The following is a 16,835-nucleotide window of genomic DNA, read 5'->3' as shown; positions in this document are numbered from 1 at the left end:
GGAGTGGATATCTAGAACTTGCCTTGTTAAACACAACATAGACGGAGAGGTCAGAGAAAGGCTGAGCCAGTGCGTTTGTTCAACAAACACCATCAGTATAATCTAAATCATGTTTGTGGAGAGAAAATGCGGAAAAGGGAAATGTGGGACGGACAGAAGCCCTCTCTTCACCCCTCCAGAATGTAGCATCTTTTGATCTAATCCTCCTTCAGTAAAATAAAAAAAAAACTCCTGGGAGAAACTTTTGTTGTGTCGTCCTTTGGACAAAGCAGCCAAATGATTACTGTGCTGATTTCATTTAAAGAATACTAATGTATCACTCATCCAGAATCTCTGCTATGGAGAAAGGAAAAAAGTGTGCAATCAATCCTAACTCTACCTCTCACACCTTACTCATAGCAGCAGTTTTAAGCACAGCTATTAATTACTGTATAAAGAACTATTGTAGTTTTTTATGCTGACAGCATCCTTCACCTTGTAGTTCTAAAAATGAAAGAATTACTTTATTTCAGTCTATTTCATAAACAGCTACAAACTGTATTACAATAGTTTCTAGGTAACTCCCTAATGACTGATATAATTTGATCAGGTATTCATGTCAATGATTCTCAACAACTTTAAAAATCAATGGTCTTTAGAGTTTTGAATGACAGTCTTTTTGACAAACTTTTTTTTTTTTTTCTTCAAATTTACTGGAGTAAAAAGGCCCCCCCACTCAACAAAAACATTTAAGTAAAGTACAGAAAATAATAATACTAAGTCATTTTGTGATTAATTTTGTTACTGTCCACCACTGTATCTCTGCTAAATACCGATGATGGAACAGTTAAACAGCATAACAGAGCCCTGCACAATCACATCCAATGCTCGAGAGAAACCTTCAATATATTTATTGTAAACTAACTACACTAACAATTTGTCAAAACAGAAAAGCTTTCATGCTTTGACGTGAGCCTTTTTTTTTTTTTTTGCATGTACCGACATGTTTGTTTAATAATACTAAAAATATTATATCTACAGAGACCATGCTTCTCATTGTATTTTGGACTGTGTGCTTGTACCACAAAGCCAATAAAAAGGCATATATGCTGTTCAAGGAGGACTTTAAAAACCTGATCACTGTGTGCTAGAATGTCAGCCACCCTCCAAGAGGAAGCTTCTTGTCTGGTTTAGCAGAAGAGGCGGAGCAAACTTTAATGTGGTGTTTACAAACCACAACTGTCTAATCCTTCTCATTCAGCCTTTAATGGATTTCCGCTACACATCGTCTCCGTCTCCTCTTCCCCCTCTGTCTGTGTTTGAGCGTCTCTGTGTGTGAGCACTTACACATGTGCATCCATACGTGAACCAGACAGGAGTATATGTCGTTATCCGTAGGGAAGCTAAGATGAGACAGCAGTAAAACATTCTGAGTGGGAGGTGAATGGTGCTGGCATGCCAGATCTATTCCCCTGGCTCCACTGATGACATCGGCCCCAGAGGCAAAGTCTTGACACTGGACATCTCTGAGTCATGGGGCAGAGGGCCACAGAGAGATGAGATCTCTACTTACTCAGTTTCTCACACACACACACACACACACACACACACACACACACACACACACACACACACACACACACACACACACACACACACACACACACACACACACACACACACACACACACACACACACACACACACACACACACACACACACACACACACACACACACACACACACACACACACACACACACACACACACACACACACACACACACACACACACACACACACACACACACACACACACACACACACACACACACACACAAGATAGTTATGCAGCTCTGAGGCAGAGCAATGCTGGGGTTCAAAAGCAAACATTGGTTCATATGAACATAAAATCAGGGTACAAAAACTATGTATTCATATTCCCACCTGAATCATTAACATGGGGCAGAAACAGATGTGATCCCATTTCAACCCCAGATTGGTAATCCTCAATTTACTTTAGCTATATTGTTGGTAGATTGATTTGGAGTTTAACAGCGGTCATGATGTCTGATTAATTGGACAGCCTTCCTGTGGTTAAAGCAGTCCTCACATGGATGCAATGATAAGACCTGTCATAAACTGGAGTGCATGTACTCAAATATGAATGTAGTGGTATTTTAGTTTTGATGCCGAAAATTGCAACACGACTGACTGCATTAAATAAAAATTAACTTTGCTGCAGACTACACACCATTCTCTGCACGCAGCAATCTGGGGCTCTGTTTTGTTTTTTTCTGCTTCTTTGGCAATGTTGTGTTTAATTAGAAGAGTAATTTATTGATGTTCATGGGTTTTTTTGTTCTAATAAACATGATTGGCTTGCCATTGAATTCATTCAATGTTGACACAAAGACACTGAAAGGATTCACAAGCACACTCCACAGGGCGTACGTAAAGGCATGTTTGTTTACGGTCCAGTTTGGTACATGAGCAGTCCAAAAAAAACAACAAAAAAAACAAAGGAGGGGCAGGCAAAAAGCAGTGACAAAAAACAGGCAATAGTTATACACAAGAAACCTTGCTATGAAATCGATCTACATACAGAATCCACAAGAAACTGGCAACATGAAGCAGGAAACGCATGCACTCACGCACGCACGCACGCAATCAGGGGACTACCAGTGAGGTCAATCAGGGCGAGGCTGACACAGAAGGTAGAAAACGCAAGGATTGAAATGCTAGTATAGCTTTTTTAAACCTTCTGACTACTCAAAGTGCCTTTAAACCACAGGTCACATATTCACACACTCAGAGGCTGCTTTGAGAAGTGACCTGCAGAAGTAACTAACCCCAACACTCACATTCTGGGTTAAGTGTCTTTTTTCAAGGACACATTTCTATGTTTGGCTGCTCGTTGTCTGTCTAAACTCTGTTTTTGTGTTGTTGCTTGTTATGTCCAGGACACTCTTGATAGAGATTTTTAATATCAATGAGTTTCTCTTCCTTGTCAAATAAAGGTTATAATAAAAAAAATATGTTGCTGCTGGAGTTGGGGCTCAAACCTCTGACCTTGATGTTGAGAGACAACCAACTCTACTAACTAAGCCAAACCCCCCTAGATCTAGATGACGGAGAGGGAAAGCACCAAAAAGAAAGGGAAATGACAATTAAGCAAAATAAAGAGAAACAGGAAATTAACACTTCACGTCTGGAAGGAGTGTTAAAATGTGAGCATCAGACTAGTGGCTGAGTAATTGTTCTGAAAGTGTAAAATGTTGCAGGTTGTTGCTGTGAGAAAAGGCCAGTCCAGGCATGAGGGATCGAAACACAACGTTGCATTAAAGTGTCAGGCGTACAACCTATTGTTGTTTCTAAACTAAGCTAATTAATTAAAGGACCTCAACTCCTCATGACTAATAAGGATTTGTATGTTTAGAATTGTATGTCCATAAAACTTGACATTCACAGTTCAATAATAGTAATTATTACACAGCTGTGTGAAATACATGTTACAAATAGCAACAATCTGCCATCTGCCTTTAGATACCCATGATTAAGAATAACATCTCATTGCCAAGAAAAGCGCATGGCTGCTCGGGATGTGGCTTTTTTTCTCAGAGTTTTAGTTGTATAATTCTGCTCGAAGAATTCCATTTAATTTAGCATCGGTCTGTTTACTGTGTGAAAAGAGATTACAATAAGGGAGAACAGAGGTTAAAGGACACACAAACTTTATGCTATGACTGAGGACAGATAATATCTAACAGGCTTCGGCAGTGACAAGGCAGAACAATGTATTCTTGTATCACCACACCAGATTCCACATCAGTGGAAATGCTCAGTTTTACATGATCCATAACAGCAAGTTCAGCTCACTTTTAGAAGGCTACAGAGGTAGTCATCTCTTCAGGGCATATTGCACTGCTCTTTACCTTCCCGTGTGGGCAAGGTTTTAAAACACACCTATAACAGACGGTAGGTAAAGAGAATCTGAATGACAGGGGTCACCAGTTGGGAAACTAACTACAAAAAGGTTCTGCGTAAGTGGGCCTTGGGTTTCTTTATTGTACATAACCCCCTAAAAACCACCCAATAATTTAATGAAAATGAAAGACAAACATTCAGTTTAAGTCCAAAATCAAAGATCAGGTGAGTCAACCATAGGGATAATGAAAGGGGGGTACAAATGGCTGGAAAAAAAAATAGAAAAAATAATAATAATTATATATATATATATATATATATACATATTAAAAAAAATAAAATCATATATTTTCAAAAACACAATGAAACGTCACAGAAAGCCAACTGGTGTTGACTCTCTTGATACACACAACCAACTAGAAAGAACAGTGTCCCACCTCCCTATATAACCTCCCAGCCCAGCTGATTGTCAACAGCCGTCAGGTGAGGAAGAACATCAGAGGTGCGGTCAATAGCCTCTAACGAGCAAGGAAACATGCGGCCTTCTTGGGAACCCATCCTTAAAATGCTTTTATGAGAAACCTAATGCACAAATGTATCTGTCTTCATTATTAAGCTGCTGAAAAATCCCAGTCACAGTCCTTGTTTGATACCAGTAAAGCCTGTGGAGACACTGTAGAGTCTTTTATAGTATTGTTGGTGTTTTGTCTGGTTCTTTGGTTTGTATCAGATTTTTTTTTTTTTTTAAGATTTATCTTTGGCATTTTGCCTTTATTTTAGAGGGAGGAAAGTGGACAGAGGCAGAAATCAGGGAGAGAGAGAAGGGAGAGACATGCGGGAAATAAATAAAGATGTGGGCTGTAAATAAAGATGATGTCTATTTTGTTTAAAATGATTGATTTCCTTATTAAATAGTCTCATTAAGAAGGGGAAAAATCTAAAGTGTGCAGTTTGTAATGGTGAGACAAATCACTCACCTTCTAAGGTATCAGTTCAAAAATAAAAACCCATCCTCAGTACATGAAGGGCCTTTCAGGTAGGAGGTGGTGTGCGCTGCCCTTCGCGCCCATTCATTGGCTATGTGCTGCTCTGCGCAAGAGCATAACTGCTCCCTGCCGAGCTGAATTTAAAAATGTTCAACTTGGACATCACCTCCAAGCGTCCATTAGAAGGGAAGATCAAATCACAACAATCAGTGTCCCACTATACTGAGCTTTTCTTTACAGGCCTACCAAGACATCAGTGAGAAAAGCTCTATCTAGACTGAAAATAATGTCCAAACAGTTTGGGCATACCATGCGTGTTTAAAAAAGCAGCAGAAATGTGTGTCATGTTTGTGATGTGGTCTTTATAGAGCTGCAGTTCCTGGACAAGCCTAAACTACCTCAAATTGGGTCGTGCCCTGACGATTTCATGAACACACACCATCTCCTTCTTTGCTGCTCCTCTCTTCCAACTCAGCAGGAGAAAGATTTGGGCTTTCTACTGAATAGTGGACGGATACAAACAAACTATGCATCCAGAAAGTAGGTAATTTCCAGACTCTTGTTTCAGTCACCCAGCAATCTGCACTGTTGCTTTTTGCTTGTGCGCGCTCCCCTTCTGCTCTAGGCCCTCCTCCGAAGGCGAGCGCAACACAAACCTCATACATTCTGGAAGATCCTTTATTCTTTACATAACATTTTTATTGTTGGTTTTCTGTTAAATCATTTAAAAAATAAACCTGTAGGAGCTTATACACCCATAATACTTTTGAAAACCCAATTGTATTTCTGACTATGTTATAAAAACCTGAATAGTGATGTAATTCACAGTGAAATAGTCCAGCACAATGATTTTATGAGACAAATGGACACAGGGTTTGTTTTGTGCAGCACAGGGTGGAAAAGAACTGATAATGAAGGCAGTTCTACGGCGAACCACATTTCCCAAATCTAACTTTCCCCTCTTTTGTTTTTTTTTTCCACCTGCTCCTTTTTATTAGATTCTGGCCTCTTTTAATATTCAAAATAAACACTAATATATTCAGGCTGAAAGATCTTTTTTAATATCCGAAACCAAAAATAAAACTCCCAATTCAGTTTAACGCAGACCCCACGGCTGTGATACAGAGAAAGAGAAGATACCAGATTGTTTTTTGTGCTCGGAAAAAGAAAAGTAAGAACAAAAGAAATTGCTGATGATAATATAGTAATTGTGTTTGAGCTGATGTTGCTATGTTTGCACCATCATTTTTTTCCTATCAGGATGTACCTTTGGTGACTGTGATTTCAAAGGTGCACATTGTATGAAATCCCATCAGTGATTGATTTTCCCGTGCACAAGGGAAAGATTATCGGTTTGTTTTTCTCTTCCCTCTCTGTTCACGGGTTATTTTCATGTTGTAAATGGAAGTATCGATTCACACTTTGTTCTTTGTCCTCAGCCTAGTTCATCATCTGAGGAGAGAACATCAACAGACACTTGCTCAAGTTTCACTTTATAGATTTGAGAAATATGATCAGTGGCACCAACATCACGTGACGTTCCCTGGCGGCTATTTATCACAATATGATTGGATTTGAATTCAAGAATAATTAAAACCGCAAGCGGTGATGAAGGGCCCGAAGCACCCCGTGCATGTCAGGTGTGTTGCGACCGCGGGAGTGCATCCGCGACACGTGGCCAAGCAGCAGGCCTTACAGTTTGATTTGTGTAAAAGTCAAAGTTTAACGGTAAAAAAGGGGTGCGCCCTTTAATGAAATAACGTGCAGAGCACAACGAGAGATCTTCAACATGTCAGGAACACACAGACATTGACTTTGTGTCAATCGGATAAACGCTTTTGTAGGAGTTCCTTCAAATAGCTAACCTGTGAAACGCGAATTTGAACCACTCAAAAAAAATATGGCGGACTTCCTGTTTAATTTTAACTATGGATGTAAGGGGATTTTATGTGAGATCTCACATGCTTAATGTGCATAAAAAATGTCATGCACGTGGTGTCATGAAATTTCATGGCGTCAAAGAGGTGGACCAAAAAAAATAATCGTAAGGATTACAATAGGGTCCTTTGCACTGGTCAGGGCTTCGGGCCCTAATGATTTTCCTATGCTTAGGATAGGGATTTCCACATATTCAAATAATTACCACTATTATTTTCTGTGTTACATTCAGTTTATAGATGTTCAGCCAATTTAGCTTTGAAACACTATTTGGACAATGCTGTTTGAAAAACAAACCAGAACACTTCATGTACCAAAATAGATTTAAGATCCTTCATATTGTGTATTGTTATGCATAATCAGTGCAGTAGCTACAGGTTAACAAAAGTTGCAAAAATGTCTTGAAAACTGAGAATAGGATGGAGCAGCAAATTCAGATATGGAAGCACAGTTTGAGAAAGCTGGTGTTATTTTATAATCATTGCTTCATTATTCTTTATGTGGATTTTTTTTTTTAGATTTTCCTTTTTTTTTAAGATTTATTTTTTAGAGAGGAAGAACAGTGGACAGATTGAAATCAGGGAGAGAGAGTTAGGACACAGAAGAGTATAATTATGTATTCCTACAGTCCTCTCCATCTTTTCAGAAAGTGTGTGCTCAAACAGGCTGTTTGGACATTTTCCGTTTGTGACATCACAGGGGCAGTAACCCCTTCTCTTTTGGCTACAGACGCAGACACAGCCTGTTCTGAACAGGGCTGAAGTAAAGGGGTTTGTAGGCATGACAAAAACAGGCTCAGAGTGGATTCATAACAACGAACTTCACAGATATGTTTTGAGGAGCTCTGAGACTTATTTACACCGCTGAAAAGGAGGATGATGATATGTGCCCTTTAAATACAGATGCAAGTAATCGATCTGGCATGGTCAGCTGGGGACCTTTGTTGCATTACACAGGCATGCAATTGTTCTGATTGTTTTTTGTTTGTTTTCTACCTCAGATACCAATTCAGACAAAATCCACATTAAAGTACAAATCAACATGATTTAAAGCAGTCAGCAAGTCATCCACATCTCCATGGACAGAATACCAGCTGGACAACACACGCAACTGACCCTAAACCCAGTCTCACGCGGCTCTTAAGTCTACTGCATGCCTATGTTGGGATTTTTTTAAACAGGTTCATCTCATTGCACATATGTAATCCTTTTCTCTGTGGTTAAATGTCAAACAATAACATGTAAAAATAGAAATAATGTCAAGTGTCAATTTTATTTTAGGTTGGACTGCAGCTTTTGTTTTTTGGTTTTCACTCTGCTTTATCCCTCACTACTTTCTTATCTTCTGTTCCACCGACCCATAGAAAGATCCTTCCATCCACGCCATCCATGCCCTTTCTTTGATCCTTTCATCTGCTGCATGTCCATTTCATGCCTGTGCCATGTCTATGCTTTTAGAGTGAGTGGCAAACAGTTTTGCGAGCACTGAGTGACAACTGACGTCATGTTAGCGCTCATAGAACCTTTAAATAAGCTTGAAAAACAATACATCAATGGTGTTAGGTCCAGTTCTAAGGCAGATGGACAAGGGTGACAAAAAAATACCGTCTCCTGAAGGCGAGCAGGTATTTCACTGAATATTGAAGTCTTATATATCCTCACATTCAGTACCATCTTTATAGGCTTTCACAACATGCATACATATTAAGAAAATATTAAGTTTGTTGCGCAAGGTAAATGTTCATAGCGGGTGCTATGGGGGGGGACTTGGAGGGTTGGGAGTGATGGTTAAGATCAACTAACATCTGATTGCTGGTAGCCTGGTGGTTAGTGAAGAGGCCGCCATACACCAAGCGGGCGAACCTGGTTACAATCTGTCCTTTGGCTCCTTTTCCACGTATCATTCTCCACTCTCTCTCCTCAGTTTCTGACTTTATTCACTGCCCTGTCCCTAAAATAAAAAGGCATAAATCGCCTCAAGGAATTAACTTTTTTAAGATATATCAATTAAATGCTCTTTTTCTATGTCAGTCTTTCAATTTCCATTTCTTTAATATTGTTTTGACAAAAATGATAAATCTACAAAAACAAGACAAAAAATGTAATTATTGAAAAGATTATTAATTGTTAAATGAAATAAGGATATTGATGTAAAAGGATCAAAGCCACTGGGAGCATTTTGACTTGAGTTGAGTTTTTCCTTTTCTTTTATTCCGATTAAGGTCTGAACTGTGATTGTCTTTTCCTCTAAATTTTGAGAATTTCACTTTCATCTTAGAGTCCTGACCTTTTAGGGTCCTTAACTACTTTTAAAATAGCTCGTCCTTTTCCGTACACTCATTAAAATGATTTTCATTTTTTGACAAGTTCGTAATGTGCAAGGCAATTAAAGACATTTTACAACATGGGGATCCCTGCTAAAGGCTGCTGCTGTATGAGGATCCTTGTCACAACAACGTTTTAGAATTCCTGTTCTATACTGCAGGCTCAACAGTGGGCAGTATAACAGCTCATGTCCACCTTTCTGGATCAACTTCTCAAATCCTCCCTGACTTTTTCTTGGACTTAGCTGCATTTATGTCAGCTTTTGAGGCATGTTTAATAAAGTGACATAACACAAATTAAAACAATTACGTGCTTAGTTTCCTCTGGCAACCGTGCTTGTGTGCTTCAATTGAAATAGAGTGAGAGAAAAAAACAAACAAAAAAAAACATCTCAAAGGCACATCAGCTGTCTGCTTCAAGATGTGTTAAAAAAAAGTGTTAAAAATGAGAAAGATGTCCAAAAAGCAGTGAACAATACCAGAGCTGGTATGAGTCAGGGAGAGCGGTTAGCCAAACAGACTGTAATGTCATGCTTCAGTAACGCTGCTGTGGTCAGAGCAGGCGGCAGTCGGGGGAAAAAAAAAAAGCAGCTTCTGGTGACGATATTTATTGAACCAGTGAAGTCTGCAGCGTCTTGTGAAATGCTCACCTCCATAATGCGTTGTACTCTGGCATGTCTTGGAACTTCTAGGTTGGCCAAATTGTGTTTTCGTTCTAATCCATAAATTGTAAAAACTAAATAAAAACGTATTCTTCAAGTGATGCTAAATTCCCTCCCAACCACATTTTTAGAATATTGATTTGTCTGATTAGTAAAAACAAAACAAAAAAAAAGCATTTACATCATCTCTACACTCTTCCATTTGCTGTCAGACACCTGGGGGAAACTCAAACTTTCAAAAACTTCCACCGTAGTGTTGTATTTATGCCCAATAATCTATTTAGAGTAATCTTAAATTCTTACTGATCCTGCATGCTCACTTCTGCTCTATTGGATTTACTCGGTTAATTTGGGAACCTAAGGCAACTATAAATACACAACCCACTGCTGCACACCCTTTCACAAAATGAGATTTAGCTTTGGTACCTTTTCCTTCACTTTTATTGTATATTTTACTAATGCACAGCAGAGTGTAATAGGCTTTTTCGCTCAGGCCATGGCATAATCTTTATTACTGCAGCTGCATTTTGATGCAGTATGGAAACTATTAGCGTTCTAACAGAGGAAGAAAGGGACCATAATCTGCTTCCATTATTCATCCATTTATTCTTAAAATATTTACACTTTGGACGTATTTGTTGAGTGAAGAAAATACATCTGAGTGAACGAGATAGAGAGAGAGAGAGACGTCCAGAAGCATTTTTGCAATGTGGCACACAAGATCAAATCTCCCCCTTAGTATTATTTGATAAAGATGGAACAGATAGATGGATGATTTGGGCAAAGACAGCAGATTGAAGATGTGATGTCAAGTTAAGCTAAAATTAAATTATAAATGTTAAAACTGTACAAGTTCTGTGTAAGTTTTGCTCAAAGGTAGAACGTACGACTTTTTGATTAAACAGATGTCGCCATTGAGCACCAGCATGTAACTGACACAAACTGCAGTCCAACCATGCGACCGCAGGAGTCAATCATAAAGTGCAAACTAGTGCTGCAATTTGCATTTGGCCTGGACTGTTATTCCAGCAGGCTAATGTTAGCACAACTTTAGTGAGCTCTTATCTTCACATTGCAGAATGACCACAATCTAAAAATGGTAATGTGGCCAAAAAAGCAGTGAAAATGTTTTTTGTATTTTCTCTCGTCCTCGACGAGAACAGCTTTTATAAGAGGAACCAGCTATCGCGTCCATGAATCTAGTGTATATGGAGTTTGGACAACAACACAGTTAGCGGGATGCTAACTGTATACAGTCATGAAATATGATATACTTGATTTCGGTTGTATTTACGTGTAGAATGTAGGACATTCTTCCTTTAGTTAAATTAACTAAAAACATCTTTGCTTTACACATTTTTTTCCCAATAAGTTTCTCAAGACTGGACCTCAAAAAAGACTATCTTTGCACGTACGGTATGCAGTAAATATACGTTATTCTCTTTTCATACTTCAGTCAAACTCACATATGCAGCGAACACACAGTCCATCACAGCTGCATTTAACTGATAAGGCACTTAAGGAACAAACCTGATGGCAGCAGTGAGACCAAAGACCAGTAAAATAGATTGACTGTATAAATCCCATGTGGAGCTTTCCATATCTTAATAGACCAGCGGGAGGGCAATGATTTACAACACAACAAGCTAGGGTGGTAGGTCGGTGCTATGTGTGTGTGAGAGTGTTTGGTGCTTGTTTGTGTGTTTGGCAAGCTCAGGATTTTCTTGTGCAGGACTTCACATTACTTTTCCCAAGTTAAGAAATACAGCTCTTGCACGGAACACATCTGCTCCGAGCCACAGAAGGAACCTGTGAGAAACCAAATGAGGCTGTCTGCACTGCCACCACTCTCCACCCACTCAACATTTCCAACTTCCAACTGTCCACATACTTTTTTTTTACTTCTACACTCAAACCCATGCAGTCCAAAGCTGAAACTGAAAGAAAATCCAAGTGAAAGTGACACTGCAGTTGGTGGATCTGCTAAAGGCTGGTTATGGGTAGAGCTGCAAGCACACAGACAGGATGAGTCATTTTTGATCAAATATGTTTCATCTTTTCTTTAATGGTGTTATTGAAAAATGTCCCTAATCTATCCAGAGATTAAAGGATGAACACGACTTTTAAAAATAAACATGAATATCTGGTGCACTTAATATGTTTTGAAATAGCAGGTTGAAAGGATTACAGCATATGAATATATGCAACAAGTGAAAATAGGACATTTGGCCCTCAAAATTGAGCACAAACTGAGAGGCTTTCTTCCTCTGATATGCTGTAAAGGTTCCACATTTACAGCATATCAGAGCCAGACAGAATATAAGATGCAAAAGTGCAGGCAAAGCACACGCATCTAAAAAGGGCGAAGGTGGACAATTGTCCTACAGTTGAAAACTCAGTAAAAGGAAGTTGGAACGAGACAAGGGGAAGGACCACAAACCAAACTGGCAACATGAGGGACGAAACAGGTTTATATACAAAAAACAATTGAGGGAAAATGAGATGCAGGTGTGCACAATCACAAGGCAGGAACACAGGAGGAGCATGATCTGAAAGAGACAGAGACATGTAAAACATACAATGACAATAACACTAAACTACATGGACCAAAAAAAAAGATGACATTTAATCATTTTGACGGACTGAATCAGAGTCAACCAGCTCAACATCTATCGGAATAATTGTCATATGCTTCTGTGAAGATAACAGAATGCTAACGTGTTGGACCACGATTCGTAACATGCAGGTCCTTGCATTCCTCCTGCTTAACATTAATGTTTAAAGGCGCATTCACACTTCCCTGTGCGCCGTATTCTGTCAGTGCCGCACACTACACCATAGTTAGCCGCCACTCTAGTCAATCATTGTGTTTACACAGCGGGTCCATCTCTGGTGCATGCCCCCAGCGTCACGTCGCTCTGCTCCGTCTCAAATACGCTGCAGGTCTATTTTCGACAGAGTATGCTGCCGACACGCGTCAAGCTAGAGGGAATAGCACGAAACAGACAGGAAGTCAGATAAGGAAACGCACAGAGCATTTGGTCAACTTTCAAAATGAAACCCTTTATCAACGTGATGTTAAAACAAGCACCAAACGAACAACTAATCATCCTTGTAGTTCTCCCGTGATGTGTGTACAGCTTCGCTGCGCTGACCTTCCAGAAACGGATCCAGAGTGAATGGGCGCGCATCGTCTGATGGAAGAAAATCGTGTCGCAGACGGACCACGACGTGCACAGAGTATGTGTGCATGTACCATTAGAAATGTAATTAGTATGCCGAGACCACTGTTTAGTTTAAAGAAAGCCCAAAGCTTTGCCCAGAGACAGCCACACAGAACTGTTGTCTGTAGACTTGTATTACTGTCATATGAAGACGGGAAAGACATCTTTAAAATGTCTTCTGATCTCAAATCAAATATGACGCCTCTGATTATACCTTTGAAGAAAATATGTGTTTGCCTCAGTTTTACTTTTGTTTACTTTGTGATGAAGGAGCAGGAATCCAGTGATGCAGCTATTTGCTGTTATTTGGCTAAGGTAAAGCTTTGGAATTAAGAAATACTTAAAATACCCATGCATATAAAAGCATTTGATGAAGTGGTGTCCTCTTTTTTTTTTTAATCTGGGTCCTGTAGGTTAGCTCCTGGTATAAACTCGCACTCATGTGGCTGTTACCCAAGAGAATCTGTTCTGATTTTCTGAGACCTTTGATCTGGGATTACACATGGGCTGCTGAGGAGAGAACTGAATTGGTCGGCCTGCGAGAGCTGGTGGTGCAGCCTCAGGTGGTCCAGGCCTCTGAATGTAATGCTGCTGTCGATTTTACTGAGGAGACTGAAAAAAAAGGTTGAACTAAGGTTCAGGAGAAAGTACTGGCCTAAATTTGTTCCTGCTTTCAATCGTCAGGAGAAGTCAGGCAGTTTTCAGACCAACAGATTGTGTAGAATATTTAAGTATTTACAAAGATAGAAGTTGAAAAACTTCTAAGCCAGGTTGTTTTGTCAGGTACTCCAAAGGTAGGTTCAAGAGCAAAGAAGATATGTGCCTTGATTTACTCCACCTGAGGCTTACAACAGTCTGAACCTGACAAAGAAACTTTTTCATTGTGGATTATTAACAGGTCTGTCCGCGTAAGGACGGGAAAATCCTGATTGAAATTCTTTTTGTTGAACAGTTGGATCACTTTTAAAGCATCCCAGGAAGTCTGGAAAATAATGCTTTGGCAACACAACTTAAAATAAATCACTTATGTGCCAGAAAATGCACAATTTTACAAAAGTGCACCCAAAGCTATGAATAACTATCTTGGCACAGACATACTTTGAAATGTTGTTGTGCAAAAGTGTAAAGTGCTTTTGGTCAGAACTCAAAGTTTTAACACTGCGAACCATATACCATCCTCACATGGGTTGTGTTATGACTGAGTGATATCATTACTCTACATCACAATATTTTTTGTCTTATTAATTTTTTAGTTACTTTTGGGTCTTTTTTTCCTGTATTAGAAAAGAAAGCTGAAGAGAGATACGAAGTGTCAGGAGGGGTAGAGCAGGGGATGCCATGCAGCAAAAGGCCGAGGTCGGACTGTGGTGATTGCATCAGCTGCTGCTGCCCCCTTATGTTCGTATTTGTTTATTTAACTGATTAATTTTCAACCATGTAGTGTCCTTAAAATAATTCACATCACACATTTTTCTTTGTTTACATGAATCACACTTTATTGCTTTCATGACAGTTATTTTCTAATTTGGGCACACGCAATTTTGTTCACATTCTGTCACATTAATGAATTTGCTGGCATTTAGTTTCATTTGTTAGTAATACTAAACTTTCTTTTGTCTTTTTGCTTATAGCTCATCTGACAAAAAGCTGGATGCCATTCCAAGATGGCCTTTAAAGCACTGCCCACAGGAAGTGGGAGATGTTATTAAGATGTGCCAGAGAAGGGGAGAAATCCCCTCAGCATCCCACAAGAAATTATATTTTTCTGTTGACTTAGATTTCGTTATTCAAGTATATTAATTTCTCTGTAGATAATTTATTTGTAAGGTTGTTTGTATTGATATTTTTTCTATCTAAGTTTGTTAGATGTTTAGTTTGTTAAATGTAATTCCCCTTTCTGTTTGGGTTGGACCAGGATCTATATAACCCCACTTGGGTTGGGACTATTTCTGCATGGCAGCCGTTGAGACAAGGACTATATAGCCTCTGTACATTGGGTGTGCAACATAACTGCTAGGCTATCTGTGCTCCCAATATTCAACATTTAATAAATGTTTTCTTTATGTTTTAAATCAAATCAGTGCCAACCTCTTTTTTAAAGATTAACTAGTCCATGGACAGCCATACAAATAAAAGCACAATTCTGGGAAAAAAAACAAAAACAAACAAACATTGCAACATATGCAGCAGCCATTCTAACACAGCCTCGGGCTTGACAACTCAGTATTTCAAGAGGATGTCATCTTGCCTCAAACCAAAGGCGTTACACAAAAAAAATTGCACAATAAGTGTGTCATGCAGTTTGCCTCCGGTCCTACACTGAGAGGTGAGATCCCTTCTGGGATCACCTTACATCATTGCACTCACCATCCTCGCTACGCAGACTCTTCAGAGGAGACTCTTTGTACTGTAAAAACAGACATAGATTTTTAATCCAAGCTATATCGTTGTAATTTTCTTTAAATGGGCCTGAAATGAAGTTTCAGTGGATTTCCTTTACCTAAGTGTTTCTTTCCTCTTCCTTTTCCTCTTTTTTACCCCATCAAAAAGCTTTGAATCAATTTCATGCCCTACAAATGCTGTTTACCCTCTTGGGTGTGAAACATCTGCTGCTCGCTCCCACTGGCTTCTTGAGCTTTCCTTGCACTCTCTCTCCCTCGCTTTCTCTTTGGCTCTTATTCAGAGACTTTATAGAGGCTTGTCGCAGTTCAGGCCTGGTGTTGAAATGCTTGATTACTCATAATGTGGCTTCAAAAATGGCCAGGTGCAGGGTTTTTATTATTTGTACTCACTGATGAGGGACACCGGAATTCATATAAAGTATATTTTGTGCAGCAATTGGTTCTTTGTATTCACTGATTACTCAGTGCTTCTATTCTCTTCCTCAGAGTTGGTACTAAAATCATGACTGAAACCTCAAGAGCTTTCACAGGAAATAAAAATCTCCACCATCTGGAAGAGTCTCTTATGAAAGACTTTTAAAATTTAAGTTACATTTATGAACACCCAATAAAAGCTATGGGAATTACTCTCTCGGCTTGTCTCTCTCTCTGCTTCTTTTTCCTCTTGTGGAGATTTATTTATTTATTTATTTTTTCTTGGGGCTGTCGGATTTGGAGTGATTTTACAACAAACCCTGTAATTACAGATGCACCCCGGGGTTTCAATACAGAGCAACACTAACAACTGAATAGCAGCTGCTTATAACAGAGTGAAATCTAAGGGGGGGATTTAGGCGTTGAAAGCAGATGCTTTTGATGTCCAGTCGTTCACTTTGACATAGAAAGACTTGTATTATTGGTATCCTAGCTCTGGGATTTGTTTGGTACAATGTGTGCTGCATAAAGGAATGCGTAATGGATATGCTCTGATTTCTTTAAACCTTGTTACCACTCTTACAGCCTTAGTTTGGCCTTATGAACACAGTACCAAATAGGAGTTAAAAACATGGGATGCCTTCGCTGTAGGTGTAGTTTAACTTCGTAAATCTTGATAGAATTTTTGAAGAGAGCTTATTCCCACTGTTTTGGATCACGTAACACATTTGACTTTTTCATAGCTGGAACATTTCGATTCACTTTGTTGCTTTTCCAATATTAAGACCTGAGAATGCTGTTCTTTTTCCGAGGAAAGAAATGACCTTCTCTGCTCCCAGCAAGTCTCTCCTCTGAGTTTTTCTATTACCTCAGCTCAGGAGATTACAAGGTTTCAAATCCCCTAAGATAAATATTCCTGCAGTTATCACAGCCCCTCCATACAGAGAGTTTGGCAACCAGGTTTGTATGACAGGTTTACA

The sequence above is a fragment of the Symphodus melops genome, assembly GCF_947650265.1.
Source record: "Symphodus melops genome assembly, chromosome: 16".
Lineage (NCBI taxonomy): Eukaryota > Metazoa > Chordata > Actinopteri > Labriformes > Labridae > Symphodus > Symphodus melops.
Note: the sequence above shows the minus strand (reverse complement) of the source record.